The sequence below is a fragment of the Talpa occidentalis genome, unplaced genomic scaffold (genome assembly GCF_014898055.3).
Source record: "Talpa occidentalis isolate TD23 unplaced genomic scaffold, MPIMG_talOcc4v2.1, whole genome shotgun sequence".
NCBI classification, from domain to species: Eukaryota; Metazoa; Chordata; class Mammalia; order Eulipotyphla; family Talpidae; genus Talpa; species Talpa occidentalis.
This window is the reverse complement of record NW_026555331.1, coordinates 67696878-67714418: the sequence shown is the minus strand read 5'-3', so window position 1 is coordinate 67714418 and position 17541 is coordinate 67696878.

The window sequence follows — 17541 nt, the reverse complement described above, 5'->3', positions numbered from 1 at the left end:
ATTCAGGACCACAGGGTTCCCTCATCTATCCTAATGGCGGAAAAGCCTGATACGTTTCACCTTACCCTACACTGGGACATCCCGTAATCTTATAAGACTCCTTGAGAAGTCAGTGCGTACACTCATGACTGACAGCTTGGTGAGGCTGCTGGACCAGAGGTTAAAGTCTACTAGAAATGTGACCAGATAGAATGGGATGCTCAGAGCACTCAGCTTTACAGCTCACTTTGACCTAACAACATTGTAAGGGCAGGAAGGGGCACAGGGCAGATTTTCTGATGCAGCAGACCAGAATAAAGGAGGAGTCCTGGAGAGTCCTGGGTGGCCTTTGCAGGCTTTTATTGGGATTTACCAAGCACATGGCAGGCAAGGGTGCTGGGGGGCCGGAAGGCTGGCAGGCCTCCCAGCCACCAGCAAGTCTTCACTCTATCTGGTCTCTCCAGCCTTCTCTCTGCTTCTCTGCTCCTGCTGGCATCCCCATGACACTACCCTTAAAAGCCCAGTCTTAGTCCAGGTGAATCCCATCTACCTATGCCCACACCCTACTCCAGGTGCCCTCCATCAGGTATTCGAGACCACAGGGTTCCCTCATCTATCCTAATGGCGGGAGGGCAGAAAAGCCTGATACTTTTTTACTTTACCCTACAAACATATCTCAGAAACAGATCAAAAAGGACTTCAGTGAGGTAAAAAGACTGTTTTAACTGATGTGAGCAAGAGAACATGTAGAGGAAGACAGAAACTTCATCAGCACATAGTCAAGACAAGCCAGGCCGATAAGTCTTCAGGTGTAACTGATACTGTGTCTTCAGGTTAAAAAGAAAACACAGCTGTGGCCCAGAACTCAATGATAGCAGTTCTCCTTGTATCTCTTTCTTGAGTCACATTGTCCTAACCTAGATTGGTCACCCTCCTTTTTTGGGTGCCAGTTTTAATTCAGGAATCTGTATTTACTATCTTCTAGAGACTCCAAGCTCTCTCTTTTGTGTTGGGTCTTTAATTTCTAATGAAATTTCTCTTACAGTTAGTTTTTTGTGGTGCACAACCTCCAATTATGCTTTTCTTTTTAAAGATTTATTTATTCATTGTCAGTACCAGGTTTACACCAGCAGGGGGACCTGGGCCATTAACACTACAAAGCTTGTCTTCCTTCACTCCTGGTTGTCCCTTGTCTACCCAAAGGCTAATCCCAGTGATCTTGCATGCATACTGTGTCTTTCTTCCCAGCCTGTAGGTATACATGACCAGTAAAATATTGATAACCTCATCTTCCGCTGTCAGTGGATGCACTCAGCATTTCCATAACCCAAGCCAGGAATCCCTTCTTACTAATAGAGTGCGGAGAAGGTAAACAAAACATCTTCCTCAACTAGTGACAACCAAAACTATCTCCAGATATTGTCAAATATCCCAGCAGGGAGTATGGGAGGGAAGGAGTGGTGCAAAATCAACCCAATTGAGAATTACTTATTTAGAATTTAAAGATTCCAAATTACAAAAAGAGAATATAGAGAGCATTTAGAAGAAGCAATATTCCATGATATGGTGACTGAAATTTTTCAAAATGGAAGAAAGACATGAATCCTCAGATTCCAGAAATAAGTGTCCTAAATATGATAAATGTGATAATAACATGAATTAGCATTTGAAGAGGTTATTAAAAATCTCTGAACATTGGTCTTCTTGTCCTTAAAATAAAAATGGACACTGTTGATATATACCTCATAATTTAATTTCTTAAGAATTAAGTAATATGAGAAGCTGCTCTAATCTAATGATTCAATAATGACTCACATTCCATAATAATTACTATTTTACTCTAACACCCACAAAATAGTTTCCATTAGGACACAGCTAAGAAATACTTTCTTTTATTGATATTATATTTAAAGTCATTCCACAATATTTTTAAGCCACTAAACTAAAATTCTAATTTTGGAAGCTGCTATCTTTTTTTTTTTTTAAGATTTCTTTTTATTTATTTGTACAAGCACTGGGTACAGTCAGAAGCGCGAGAGGGTGAGAGAATACACCAGAGCCAGAGCGGGGAGCAGAGCAGGCAGAAGGACCAAAGTACACTGCTGAGGGGAGCAGTGGGCGGCAGGAGAGGTCTGTGCGCCATGTGGGACCCTCCTCCCGTGGCTGGGGAGCAGTCGGAGATTGAACCGGCGCTGCAGAGGCTGCAGGCAGCTTCGCAACCCAGCGCTCAACCGCTGCACCACCGGGGAGGCCCGGAAGCTGCTATCTTAATAAAAATGGCATAACTCCAAAAGATGATGAAGGAAAATTCCAATTCTTTCAAGCAAAGCAAGAACATTCTATGAATTACTTAAGGTCTTTTTGCACACTGATGATAAATCAGCAATGAGATGGAATTAGTAAAATAAATAAAACCCAATTTCCTCCTTCTTGTCCTTGTACAGTTCCCCTTCTTAACATTTACTCAAAATGAATGGATTAAAGAGATATTCAATATTTCATAGAAGTGAGAAGTTTGATGGCTTTTGGAAATGTGTAAACACTAGGAGAGGAAATAATTTTATTTACCAGGAATAGTTCATTCGTTGTTGTTAACACAAGATCTAGTCTGACTAGTGAACTCCTCCTTATCAAAACTTATACTTTTCAATGAAAAAAAAAAAGAAATCGATCATTTTAAGAACTTAATTTCATCAACACCAGTGTTCTTCTAGGATGTTCCACTAATTATTACTCCTAAAAGCCCAGGATCCTGGATTCCTTTCTTTCCCAGGGATAAAATTTGAACCCATGAAATAACTTAGCCTATTACCTTTGCATTACCTCTTTTTAAACTAAAACTTATTATTTTTGTTATTTGCAAGCTAGGTAATTTTGAACTTGTCCACAAGTATATTTGGAAAAAATAAAAGAAAGTAAATTTTTATTTGTGTAAAATAATTTGCTACAAAACCTAAAATTATTGTTGTTGTTTTTTTTTTCTGTTTTGTCTTTACAATCTACTAGGGTCAGGAAAAAGTTTTCAACTGAATTTCTCCAACCACACAAGTAAATTTATGCTTAATTTTATGTCAACAACTAGTTCTCACGCAATCATGCAGAATGTTTATCATACATATTTTTATAGGCCAATGGTATTTTCTAATATTTTGTTGAATTTAAAGATAGTCTAATTTTGTATGATACCCATCAAAATGAAGTTTTCAATTTCCTTTGTAAATATGTGTACATTTATTATTCATAAAAATGTTATAAAAGTTTGCCATGGTATATTAATATTTACCATATATTTACACATATATCTATGTGTGTGTATATGTGTGTGTATACACATTATTAATGTTAATGTTGGCTTACATCATTATTTATGTTTTAGAAATGTAGGATCTCCCACTTCAGGTGTTGCTAGTACACCATACCTGTCATCAAAACACCTACAATTCATCCCCATAGTCTTTTGTGCTCCCTCCTCACATTGTTCTTGTCTCCCCTTCTCCCTTTTGTAGTCTCATTCTACAATCAGCTTTCTAGATTTTGTTGTTGGCTTGGCTTTATCTGATTCTTCGGTATATCTATATTTCACATATGAGTAACACAATTTGGCATTTGTTTTTCTCCTGATTTAGTTCACTTAGTATACTTCCCTCCACTTCCTTCCTAGTTGCCACAAATGATAAGTTTATTCTTTTTGATAGCTGGTAAGAACTTATCCTTTTTGACAGCTAGGTATTATTCCATTGTCTATATATTCCGTCCCATACATTCATCTGTATTTGAGGACTTAGGTTGTTCCATAACTTGACTATTGTAAATAATGCTGCAATGAACATATGAATGTATGTTTCCCATCAAATTAAGTGTTTTTGTATTTTTCAGATAGATACCTGAGTGAATTTGCTGGGTCATATGTTAGATATATTTTTATATGTTGAGAAATCTCCATCTATACTGTTTTCCAGAGAGATTAAACAATTCTACATTCCCACAAAATGGTAAGAGTTTTCCTTTTTCTCCTCATCCTCACCAACACTTGTTGTTTTGGTCTTTCTGACATTGGCCATTCTCACAGGTATGATGTGGTCTCTCATTATGTTTTACATTCTCTGATAATAAGTGATGATGAGCATTTTTTTATGCACCTGTTGGTCACCTGCATGTCTTCTTTGTTGAAGTGCCTGTTTAGCTCTTCTGTCCACTTTTTGATTGGCTTCTTTTTCTTTTTATGGAATTATATGAGTTCTTTTTAGATCTTTGACATCAGCTCCTTGTGAGATGCATGGTGAATGAATATTTTCTCCCATTCAGTATAATGTCTTTTTGTTTTATTGACAGTTTATTTCAGACATTTCTTTAATGTAGTCCCAGTAGTTTATATTCTCTTTTGCTTTCCTTGCTGCTGGAGATGAATCTTCAAAGACAACTCTGAAGTTTAAGTCATGAATTGTTTTGCCTATTATCTTTTAAGTATTTAATTTTTCCAGGTCTTACATACAATCTTTTATCCATTTTGAGTTGATTTTTGTATACAGTATGAACTAGTGTTCTAGTTTCATTCTTTTGCATGTAACTGTCCATTTTCCCAACACCATTTATTGAAGAGGCTTTCCTTACTCCAGAGTATATACTTAGCTTCTTTGTCCTAGGTTAGCAATCTATTAATTCCTGACTGTCAATTCTATTCCATTTTTCTGTGTATCTGTTTTGTTCTAGTAGTATACTGTGTTTGATTATTATTACTGTATAGTATAGTTTGAAATCTGGATGTACAATTCTACCATTCTTCCTCTTTTTCTGTCAGCATTATTTTGGCTATTTGAGGTCTTCTATAGTTCCATATGACTTTCAGTAATGCTTGATATTAGAAGAGGCATCCATCAATTATTAAAGGGAGCTTGAGCCTTATTCACTCTTTTTAAAATAGAGTAAGTACAAGACTTTATAATTAGAGTCCCCATGTGTGGATATTCATAGTGCCTGATACTGAGCTGGGAGTGTGGATTATAAGCATTGTAAGTAAACACTTACCATTCCACTTATAAGCTGGAAATCTGAAGTATAGAAAGGATAAATAACTGCTCAAGATTAGCTAACTAGAAAATGGTGAAACTCAGTAATAACTTTAAAAGTCAACTCTCATACACATATACTGTTCCCTATTGCTTCCTCATAGTCACTTTCACATGTGACATACAAAGCTTTCCCTGAAAAATATGTCACATTAGCATGATTCCTCCATAAAGAGAGCAAAGAAAGACAAATTTACAGGGGCCTCCCAGATGGCACAAGGGATTAAGATGAAGCCAGTGAAGCTCTCTGCATCCTCTGCAGCATGAGTTTGATCCCCGGCTGGCCAGGGAGCAACCCAGATGGCGCAGCAGACCTCTTCTGACTCGCCCACTGCTCCCGTCAGCAGTGTACTTTGGTCAATCTGCCTGTTCTGTTCCCCACTCTGTCTCTGGTGAATCCTCTCACCCCCACACCTCTGGCCTGTACCCCAGCTCTTGCGTGTATAAATGAATAAATCTTTAAATTAAAAAAAAGACAAATTTACAAAAGATAAAATATAACTAACGAACAAATGGGAAACTATCCCATCTGAAAGCAGCCAACTTGTATCCATTTAAATCAGCATTTTTTACATGGTAATACTAAAGCATGTAATACTATAGACAAATCTCATAAGCATAACGATGAGTAGAGAAAGGCAGACACAAATCAGTATAGTTTATATAATTTCATTTACATAAAGTTCCAAAAGAGATAAAACTATTCCATGGTGTTAGAAGTCAGGATAGAGGTGTCCTAGAAGCATGGTGGTGACTGAGATGAGCTTTTGCTTGTGTCCTGGTGCTGGTTTCCCTGGGCACATTCACTATGCAGATGCAGGGCATTGTACAAAAATTCTTTGTATGCTTTTCTGTCAGGATGTAGTATACTTAATAGATTTATTTAAAATGAAGATATTTTCTGGAGCTGGAAAGCACATGATTTTTTTTAATAACACAAGCATGGTTTATTCTTTCAAAAATGTTCAAATAATGCAAATAAACCAAATGAACTCTTTGTTCCCAGTGATCCTTCTTTTTCCAAAGATAATTGCATTATTGTATGTGTATGTGTCAAGTCATTTTTTTCCATCCAGTGTTGATGTGATAGAAATTGAAATAATACTTTTCAAATGTTATAACTATGAAGATATTCATCACAGAAATCCTTTTATGTAAAATTTGGGAGAGACTTAAATAGTCAAAAATATTTTAAAATAAAATGGGGCACTCACTAATATAGCTAGAAAAGCCACATTACTAATTAAAGTAAAGCAGGATATAATTATGTAAAAATGCAAAAAAATATAAATGAATTCTTATAATGATTGCCCTGAGAAAGGGAATTGTATACATCACTTATTTTGATATTCAATATACTGTATTTTACTGAAATGTATTTGAATTATGTTAATAGTGAAGAATTAAAACTGTTTTAAAATAGAGAACCCATAGAGAAGTTCTTAAATGTTATACACACAATGAATGAAATATAGGTTGTTCTATAATAAAAAATTATTATTGAGAAATTCATAACAAGAAAATAACCCCTTACTACCTTCAAATTAATTTTTAAGGTATGATCTTGTGATTTTTAAGAAATATATATTTGTTTTTTGTTTGTTTCTGGCATAGAGCTCCGAAGTGATGAGACTGATAACAGTGTCTTTTGTTCTGTGAGTGCGGTGATTTTTGGAAGTATCTAAGGATGGGGGTGTTGTCAGTGGGATCAGCAAGGTGACTTAGAGGGTTGGAAGTTTCAGTGCTAGCCCCAACCTCTAGGGAGTAGGGAGGGATTAAAATTTGATTCAATTGACAATACCCAATGAATTAATCAGGCCTTCTTAAAAACCCAAAACAGGATTCTGAGAACCCCCAACTTAGTGAACACATGAAGATTTGGGGAGATGGCACAACTGGTGAGGGCATGGAAGCTCTGTGTCTTTTTCCCATACTTTGTCATTTCTTCCATCTGAAAGTTCCTGTTATAATAAACCAATGAGCTAGTGACTAAAATGTTTCTGTGAGTCTTGTGAGCTAACTAGCAAATTTCATTGAAGGAAGGGATCACTGGAACCGCCATTCTACTTGAGTTGGCCAGAAGCATGGTGATAACCTGGGCTTGTAAGTGGGACTTGGGGGCCAGGGAGGTTGAGAGCCCAATGTTGTAGGACTGAACTCTTAACCTGTGAACTCTGAAGCCATCTCCGTGTAGTGTCAGAACTGACTTGAATGGTAAGACACAAGCTGGTATCCAAAGAATCGCTCCTAGTTGATGTGTCCTCCCCCTCAACATTGGAATTGGGTCCTAGAACATTGGTTAAGTGTTATAGTCCTCTTGCTGTCTATTTCTTTAGTCTGTCATTGTCTTTGAGAATGTATAGTCAATCTATCTATATCAAAAATACCTGTTGTAGGAGCTTCAATCCAGTTTTAGTAGAGACAAAAAAAAAAAGGGGGGAAGATTAGAGAACATCTTCCAATTAAGCAAAAATCGGATCTAAGATTGGAAAGATAAATTAGATCCAGGCACAGTGGTGTGGTGCCTAAAATTCTGCAAATTCAAAAAGAAGAAACACCAAGTATTTATTGTTTTAATTTTTTTCAAAGGCAAACCTCTAATGCATCCTGAAGGAATTTTCCTTTTTTTTTTTTTTTTTTTTTTTTTGTGGGACTCTCGCTGGTGGCCGGGGATCGAACTGGCGCTGCAGAGGCTGCGGGCAGCCTCGCAACCCAGCGCTCAACCGCTGCGCCACCAGGGGAGGCCCAGGAATTTTACTTTTATATTGTAAAGTGGAACCAACCAAGACACATACTTTAGAATCTGGAGTTTTCATACAATCTTTCCTTGAGAAGTGCATTTTTTTGCCTCCTGCCTGTAGTGAGTCAGATTCAGTAGAGATTTTCAACTCTGACTACCAGACTTCATGCTTTTTTTTTTTTTAAGGATTTCTTTCTTTCTTTCTTTCTTTATGCAAGCACTGGGTACAGTCAGAAGCATGGGAGGGTGAGAGAATTCACCAGAGTCAGAGAGGAGAACAGAACAGGAAGACTGACGAAGTACACTGCTGAGGGGAGCAGCGGGCGCCAGGAGAGGTCTGCGTGCCATGGTGGGACCCTCGCCCTGCCACCAGGAATCAAACCGGCGCTGCAGAGGCTGTGGGCAGCTTCCGCAGCACAGCGCTCAACTGCTGTGCCACTAGGGAGGCCCAGCCTTCATGATTTTGATGACATATTTCCTCTAGAGTTAACATGGGTTTTTCAAGTGCTCATGTTGGTCTACATATCCCTTTGCAATAGACTATACTATTTGTTTTTTTAAGGAAAATGGTAAGGTTTCAGAACTGCTTCCCTGCATATTACTTTGAACATGAAATTCTTAATTGCAACAAATTGCTCAAAAGCAAGTTCATGCGGCTGTTTCGGGCTGATAATTAAGTGAACAAAAAGATTTTGTAACAAGAGCATAACTAATTTTATTTACATCCTGGACTGTTTTGTTTTATTCTGATGCCTGCATAGCCTAGTGGAAATGATCTGTGTTAGCAGTGAAATGGTGACAAAAGAGCCAGCATGGGAGGAAAGGATTAGTCAGAAGTTCATTCACAGCAGTATTTTAGAAGACAAGATGTTGAAAATCTAATGTCATAATAGCAGAAGTAATATACATTCCACATCAGGCATGTTCCATTTTTAATTTAAAAATATATAGTGCTCACTGTGTCCCAGCTACTTGACAATTAGCTGATCTATTTCTCTTTAGGTGATTTTGATCCCCATACAAAAGTTCTATCTTGCCAAAAAAAAAAAAAAAGTTCCTTAGCCCTTACATTTCCCTCCAACTGTGCCTTTTCTCTCATCTGATCCAGGCACTTAGAGCTTCTTAAACAATGATCCACATTCATGACCTTCATCCCTTACCCATTCATTGCTCACTACCCTAGAATCTTTGCCCCAAACTCACTGAAATTTTTAACACCATCAATATTTTCATCTTCTTTTGACATTTCCAGTTCCTCAGGTCCATTTGAGGCCTTTTTTTGTATCTCACATTATGATTCATTTTCAGGGACTCCAATAAGTTAAATCAGTGGTTCTTAATTTGCTGGGAGTCATGGATACGTCTATGAATGTAATCAAAACCATGAATCCTTGTGGTGGAATATAGAGAAACTGAAAAAAAGGGTCGGGGGAAAAAAGACAGAACTTGCAAACTGACCATAGACCTGAGGCATACAGCAGGGCAGAGGGAGGGAGAGGGATCCAAACAGGGGAGGGAAGAGCACAAGGGGCTGTGGTGATGATGGTGCTCGGGTGTTATGGTAGTGGGAGAACTATGGAAACTACGTCTGTGGGGAGAAATTAAATTCTGTACAAAAATGAACAATGATATAAGAAAATAAATTTAATTAAATATATATGCATATATAAAAAAATGAATCCTTTCCCGAGAACAATGAAGCATAAATAATAATATATATGTATATGTACATATGTGTGTATAGAGAAATATGGTATATGTGTGTCCCATTCACTTTCACTTTCAAAGGGGAACCATGAATTAACAAGCTGGTAGTGAAGCTGAGGTGCAGCTAATGTGTGAAGCTAAGAACTGCAAATTCTGAATGTTTCTTTGCAATCACCCACTATTCATGACTGAAGGGATGGTCTGTAGCCACTGAAACATGCTCCCTTTCCCTATCTTCATACAAATCTCCTCCTTCCTCTAGCATTTTTTCCTCATTTCTGTTTTATAGTTCTAATGAGAGAAAAACCAGCACAAAGATATCAAAGATAGACTTTTTCTTGAGATTTGAGCCTAATCTGAAGTCCTAATGTGTGTCAGAGGCTCAATGAGATTGTTTACAAAAAGTGAATGTGTGTCTCTGAACAGAACTTTCATTTGTTGGTATGAAAATCCTCTAGGGGTCCTGAACACCTGCTTTCTGATTCTTTCACAGCTATTCAGAGTGACTAAGAAAATCAAGAGTATTTTCAGTGCCTCCCTGGTGATGTAGGCGTTAAGCCTCACGCTATCACCCTATCACCACTTTAGCCTGAGTTTGATCCCCAACCAGGGAGCTAACCCACATGTGGCGCAGCAGACCTCTCCTGTCTTGCCCACTGCTCCCCTTAGCAGTATATTTCAGTAAATCTGCCTGTTCTGCTCTTCACTGTGTTTCTGGTGAATATTCTCACTCCCCCCACACACACCTCTGTTTCATACCCCCGGTCTTCTATGCATAGATAAATCTTTTTTAAAAAAAGTATTTTCTTTATTATGTGTTTGTTTTCATTGTTTTAATATTTTTTACATCATTGTTCATTTTTAAACAATATTTGCTTCCTCCCACCCCCTCAGGTGTAGTCCCCATAGAGTTTCCTTCACCAATGCACCCGTGCACCATCACCTCAGTCCCCTGTGCTCCTCCCTCCCTCCCTCTATTGCCTCTCCCTCCTCCTCCCCTGCAGTATGTCTCTGATTTATAATTGTCTGTTTTTGCTTTGTTGTGTTTTGTATTGTTATTTTTTTTTTACACTGACGTCTTATTTGGTTCCCCTATGTCCCTGCTATAAATGAAACCATCTGATATGTTTCTTTTTCCTTCTGGCTGATTTCACTGAGCATAATTCCTTCTAGCTCCATCCACGTTGCTGCGAATGGCATGAGTTTATCTTTTTTGATTGCTGAATAATATTCCATTGTGTATATGTGCCACATCTTCTTAGGTCCAGTCATCTATTTTGAGGCATTTGGGTTGTTTCCAGGTTTTACCTATTGTAAATAGTGCTGCAATAAACATAGGGGTACAGGTGGTCTTTTGACTCAATATTTTTGTGTCCTTTGGGTAGATCCCTAGTAGTGGAATTGCTGGGTCATATGGTAGCTCCATTTTTAGTAGACTGAGGAACCTCCAGACAGCTTTCCATAGTGATTGGACCAGTTTGCACTCCCACCAGCAATGCAGGAGAGTTCCATTTTCACCACATCCTCACCAACATTTGTTGTTGCTTTTTTTTGATATGTGCCATTCTTACTGGTGCAAGGTGGTATCTCATTGTGGTTTTGATTTGCATATCCCTGATTATAAGGGATGTGGAACATTTTTTCATATGCCTGTCATCCATTTGCATTTCCTCTTTGGAGAAGTGTCTTTTAAGTTCTTCTGCCCACTTCTTGACTGGATTATTTATTTTGCTTTTGTTGAATCACGTGAGTTCTTTGTATTTCTTTGTGATCAGTCCCTTATCATTTGAATGGAGTGCAAAGATTTTTTTCCCAACCAGTGGGGTGTCTCTCTGTTTTGGTTAATGTCTCTTAGGCTGTACAGAAGCTTTTCAGTTTGATGTAATCCCAGGTGTTTATCTTTGCCTTCACTTTCTTTGCTTTGGGTGATGAGTCTTTAAAGTTATTATTGCAATGTATGTCTTGTAGTGTTTTACCTATATTTTCTCCTATATACTTTATGGTTTCAGTTCTTATGTCCAGATCTCTTATCAATTTTGAATAGATTTTTGTGCATGGTGAGAGGTAGTGGTTTAGTTTCTTTTCTTTTTTTTTTTTTTTTTGCATGTAGTGGTCCAGTTCTCCCAGCACCATTTATTGAACAAACTTTCTGTGTTCCATTGCATATTTTTTGCACCTTTGTCAAAGATCAGTTGTTCATATAAGTGTGGTTTTATTTCTGGGCTCTCTATTGGTTCCATTGGTCTGTGTGTCTGTTTTTGTTCCAATACCAAACTGTTTTAATGATCATGGCTTTGTAGTACAGCTTGAAGTTTGGAAGTGTGATACCTCCTTTCTCCTTTGTTTTCATCAATAGGATTTTGGCTATTCATGTTTTTTTTGTGGTTCCATATGAATTTCATCAGTATTTTTTCTATTTATTTGAAGAATGTCATTGAGATTTCATTTTAATAATGTTAATTCTTCCAATCCATGAGCAGGAGATGTCTTTCCATTTCTTTGTGTCTTCTTCTATTTCTTTTAACTGTGTTTTATAATTTTCTTTGAATAGGTCTTTCACCTTCTTTGTTAGGTTTATTCCCAAGTATTTGATTTTTTTTTTTTTGTTTCAATTACAAAAGGGATGGTTTTCTTGATTTCTTCTTCTTCCAATTGATTGTTTGTGTATAGGAAGGCTACTGATTTTTGTGTGTTGATTTTGTATCCTGCTGCTTTACTGAACTGGTTGATTATTTCAAGTAGTTTTTCTGTGGAGTTTATAGGGTTCTCTACATATATTATCATATCATCTGCAAATAGTGATAGTTTTACTTCTTTCCCTATTTGGATTCCTTGTATGTCTTTCTCTTGCCTTATTGCCCTGACTAGGACCTCCAATATTATATTGAAGAGCAGTGGTGAGAGAGGACATCCTTGTCTTGCTCCTGATCTTAAAGGAAAGGCCTTCAGCTTTTCATCCTTAAAAATAATATTGGCAGGGCCTCCCCAGTGGCGCAATGGTTGAGCACTGGGCTGCGAAGCTGCCTGCAGCCTCTGCAGCACCAGTTTGATTCCCAGTTGCCAGCGAGGGTCCCACATTGTGCGCAGACCTCTCCTGCCACATTCACTGCTCCCCTCAGCAGTGTACTTCGTCATTCTTCTCTCACCCTCCCGTGCTTCTGACTGTACCCAGTGCTTGTATAAATAAATAAATAAATAAATCTTAAAAAATAATAATAATAATATTGGCAGTGGGTTTGTTGTATATGGCTTTTATCATGTTAAGGTATATTCCTTCTATCCCCGAGAATTGCAAGGGCCTTCATCATATATGGATGTTGAACTTTGTCAAATACCTTCTCAGCATCTATTGATATGATCATATTGTTTTTATTTTACTTCTTGTTGATTTGTTGGATTACACTGATCAATTTTCGTATGTTGAACCATCTTCGTGCCTCTTGTATCCCTAGAGCTAATACTGATTTTCGTATGTCGAACCATCCCCCTTGATGGTGGTGTACTATCTCTTTGATGCATTGTTGGATTCTGTTGGCAGGATTTTGATGAGGATATTTGCATCAGTGTTCATTAGGGAGATTGGACTATAGTTTTCTTTTTTTGTGCTGCCTTTGTTTGGTTTTGGTATTATTGTAAAGTTAGCTTCGTAGAACACATTTGATAGTGTTCCTTCTTTTTCAATTTTTTGAAAGAGTTTGTGTAGGATAGGCATTAATTCACTGCTGAACATTTGGTAGAATTCATTTGTGAAGCCTTCTAGGCCTGGGCTTTTGTTTTTGGGGAGTGCTTTGATTACTGCCTCAATTTCGCTCCTTGTAATTGTTCTAGTTTCTGATTATTCTTTTGAATCCTGCTGTGTCTGTTGTGATTTCTCCTCTTTCATTTGTAATCCTATTTATATGTGTTTTCTCCCATTTTTTCTTTGTGAGCCTGGCTAGACATTTGCTTATTTTATTTTTTCAAAGAACCAACTTTTGGTTTCATCGATCTTCTGCATTTTTTTTTAAATTTCCATTTCATTTATTTTTGCTTTGATTTTTATTATTTCCTTTCTTCTACTGGCTTCAGGGTTTTTTGTTGTTCTTTTTCTTGCTCTTTGAGATGTGAGATTAGGTTGTTTCTTTAAGTTCTTTCTTGTTGCTTGATGTGAGCCTGTATTGCTATATATTTTTCTCTTATTACTGCTATTGCTTCATCCCATACATTCTGGAAAGTGGTGTCCTCCCTGTTATTCAACTCAAATTATTTTCTAATTTCTTCTTTGATCTCATTAGTCCAGTGGTCTTCCAGTAGTGTGGATTTCAATCTCCATGAAGTGAGAGAGTTCCTTTTTTTCTTTTCATGATTTATTTCTCATTTGATGCTTTTATGATTGGAGAAGATAGCTGGAATGATTTTCTGTTCATGTATCTCTTGATGTTTGTCTTGTGACCCAGTATGTGATCAATTCTGGAGAATGATCCATGTGCCCTTGAGAAAAATGTGTACTTGGATTTTTTGGGTGCAGTGTCCTATAGATGTCTGTCAAGTCCATGAATTCTGTGTTTTTATTTAGGGTTCTAATGTCTTTGTTTATTTTTTGTCTCATTGATCTGTCCATTGGTGAGAGTGGTGTGTTGAAGTCTCCCATTATATACGTATTTTCTTTAATGTCTGTTTTCAGAGATGATAATAAAAGTCTAATATATTTTGGTGCCCCTTCATTTGGTGAGTATATGTTGATGAGTATTATTTCTTCCTGGTGTATTGTCCTCTTGATCATAATCTGTGTCCATCTTTGTCTCTTTTTACCTTTTTTAATTTGAGGTCTATTTCCTCTGATGTAAGTATAGCTATTCCTGCTTTCTTTTTTGGTCCATTTGCTTGTAGGATTGTTTTCCACCCTTTTATTTTTAGTCTGTGTTTATCTTTTGTAGTTAAATATGTTTCCTGGAGACAGCAGAAGGTTGGATTTTGTTTTTTTAATCCAGCCTGCTACTCTGTGTTTTTTTATTGATGAGTTTGATCCATTTACATTTAGAGTTACTATTGATATGTTGGCATTTCTGTATTTGCCGTGTTGTTTGCCTTCTTTGTGATTTTATTCCTTGCTTTATTCTGTTCTTGTTCATTCCTCTGTTGGTTTTGGCTTTAGGATTTCTTGTAGAATTTTTTGGAGTGGGGGTTTAGTTGTAATGAATTTCTGGAGTTTCTGTTTGTCTGAGAAGGTCCATAATTTTCCTTTGTAGAGGAAGGAGAGCTTTGCAGGGTAAAGTAAGTTTTGTTGGCGTTTACTGTGCTGAAGTTTGTTGAATATTTTACTCCATTCTCTTCTTGCCCATATTGTTTCTTCAGAGAATTCTGAAGTTAACCTGATTGGTTTTCCCTTATAAGTTATCTGTTTCTTCCCCCTTGCCAGTTTCATTATTTTTTCTTTGTCTTGGACTCTTGCAAGCTTTACTATTAGGTGTCTTTCTGTAGTTTTCTTTTCATTGTGGTAATTGGGAGTTCTTCTCGCTTCTTGATGTCTATATTTGTCCCCTTTTTCATGCTTGGGTAGTTTTCTTTAGTTATCTCCTTGAATAATTTCTCAGTTCCTTTGTCTCTCTCCTCATCTTCTGGAATGCCTATAATTCTTACATTTCCTCTCTTCATGGAGTCTGATAATTGTCAAAGAATACTTCATACTTCTTCCTTTGCACTTCTCTCTCCTTTTTTTGCTCTTTTTATTTCTGTATCTTCAAGAATTCTGATCCATTCTTCCATTTCATCGATTCTGTTTCCATTGCTTTTCCCAGAATTCTTTATCTCCTCTAGTAATCTTTTAATCTCCTGCATTTCTTCTCTTTCCTTTCTTGAGGTCTCAATTTCGTTCTTCAGGTCAGTGATTATTGGTCTCAAATTGTTGTTGTTTTTTTTTTTCTTTTTCATTTTCTTTCTACTTTTTAATCATGATGATCATTCATTCTCTATTTGTCAGGCTGAGAAGTTCTTCCATGTCATTTTTAAGCTCTGGTGACTGTTTTTCTTTTAATGGTGTGTCCTCCTCCTGTGGGCTTGCTTGGTTATTTATATTTTCCTTCTTCCTGCTGTTTGCTTTATAATTGGCTCTATGCATTTGGACATTGTGCCATTGGTGCTGGTGGGCATCTTTTTGGGGTGCTCCTTCAATGGTGTCAGAAACTGTTTATCAGACCAAGTCCAGCCCTGTATGCCAAAACTCCACCAGGTTGTTGATGCTGTGCTGCTGGGCACTGTCTCTTACTGTTCCCTCCCTCTGTATTTACTCAGTTCCAGCAGGGAATCAGCTAGTTGGTGATTTTGTTCTGGTCACTAGGTGGTGCCAGAGACCTGTATGCTGACCTGTGTTTTTTCCCAGTGGTTCTCTGAGAAACAGAGGCAGAGAGGAGGGTACCTCATCACAGGAGCTCTTGTTCAAGCTTGGTGCTGTTCACCTGGTGCTGTGCCCATAGCTGTATTCTGCACTCTAGGTCTCACTTCCAGGGCCACCAGGTCCAAAAAGCTGGCTGTCACTCTGTGCAGTTCCCACTATTATGGTGCGTTCCACGCCCCGGATCCTGTGCCTGGCTCTCAGTTCCAGAATGGGGTCTTGCTGCATGCCTTGTTTCCCTTCTTACCCCGCTTTGCATGACCCACCTTCTCTCAGAGCCTGTGTGTGGTTTTGGGATCCCTGGCTTCCAGCTCTCAGGAAGTTGGTGATTTTGTTCTGGTCACTACGTGGTGCCAGAGATCTTTCCTAGTATCCTTCCAGGGAACAGAGTGGGGGTGGCGTGGAGTGCCTCAGTGGTGTGGCAGAGCTGTGTCTGCCCCATGCCCCACCGTCATGGGGATCCCAGGGCCCGAATTTCGTGCCCCAGTTCTCAGTTCCGAAGCCCTCAGATCCAGGTTGCAGGTGGTAGCCCAGTTTAGTGTCCTCAGATATGGCGCCTTTTGCACCCTGCTTCTGTGCCCAGGCACCTGGTTTTTGATTTTTCAGTGAGGGTCATTCACCTCAGTGACAGTTCCCACATGTCTCCCCATGAACCTAGGTCACGGGCACGGGGACCTGGGCAACCGCAATCCTCGTATGCTTTTCAAATGCCTGCGCTTTTCCACACAAGCTTACAGGCTGGCCTTGGGCTATTTACAGGTCTGTCCACTGAGTCCTTATCTTTATCTAATGGTGCCCAGAGCCGTTCTCTCACCTCATGGTGATTCCTGCACAGGTCTCCACTGTTCCTGTTCACAGGGTGTGGTGACTGCAGTTGTTCCTTTCCACTCACTGTCCTGCTTGATCTGTAGTTTGTTCTTTGTTTTGTTTTGTTTTGGTTTTTCCTCCTTTCTGTTGGTTGGAGTGTGCCTGCTTTGTGGGTGGGGGAGGGTAGCAGGTTTCTGAGCTTTCCTCTCTTTTTGTCCCCTTTTATGGCAACTTTCCTGTTCCGGCAGTTTGACAGAGTCACCCATTTATCTTCCGTGTCTTGGTTCTCACAGGGACCTGCCCCTTTTCCTCCCTATGACTTTTTTTTTATGGGAGGACTTACTCACAGTGTTTCCCCACCACCATGTTGATCCTCTTGTTTTCATTTTTTGCCTTATGGCAGAAAAGACCTGCATGAACACACCCTCTGTTCAGAGGAGGGATTGGCTGCATTGTTGAAGGTTAATCTATACCATCAATTGTGGCCTCTGTGTTAGCTATTCATCAGAGTGTTATTGGTTATTATAACTGCTGCTGCTGCTGCCCAGCTCACAGGTTCTGAAGATGGAGTTGCTCCATAAACTGAGAAGGTTATGAGGATAATACTGTCCAGGACTTAGGAACTGACCTTTCACTAAAATGATCTTTTATGCCAAGTTCCTGAAATCTGCCATAGGGAACTTTTTTCTGACTAGAGGCAGACAGGCAAATAAAACAGTTTCAATATGTCAAAGGGTTTCCTTCTTTCTTCTCTTTCTTCTTCCTTCTCTCTCACTTCTCCCTCCCCTTCATCCACCTCTCTGCCCATTATTGGTAGAAGCTAAAGTGATTGAAGACAATATCTGTGCAAACAAATTTAAATAAAACAGACC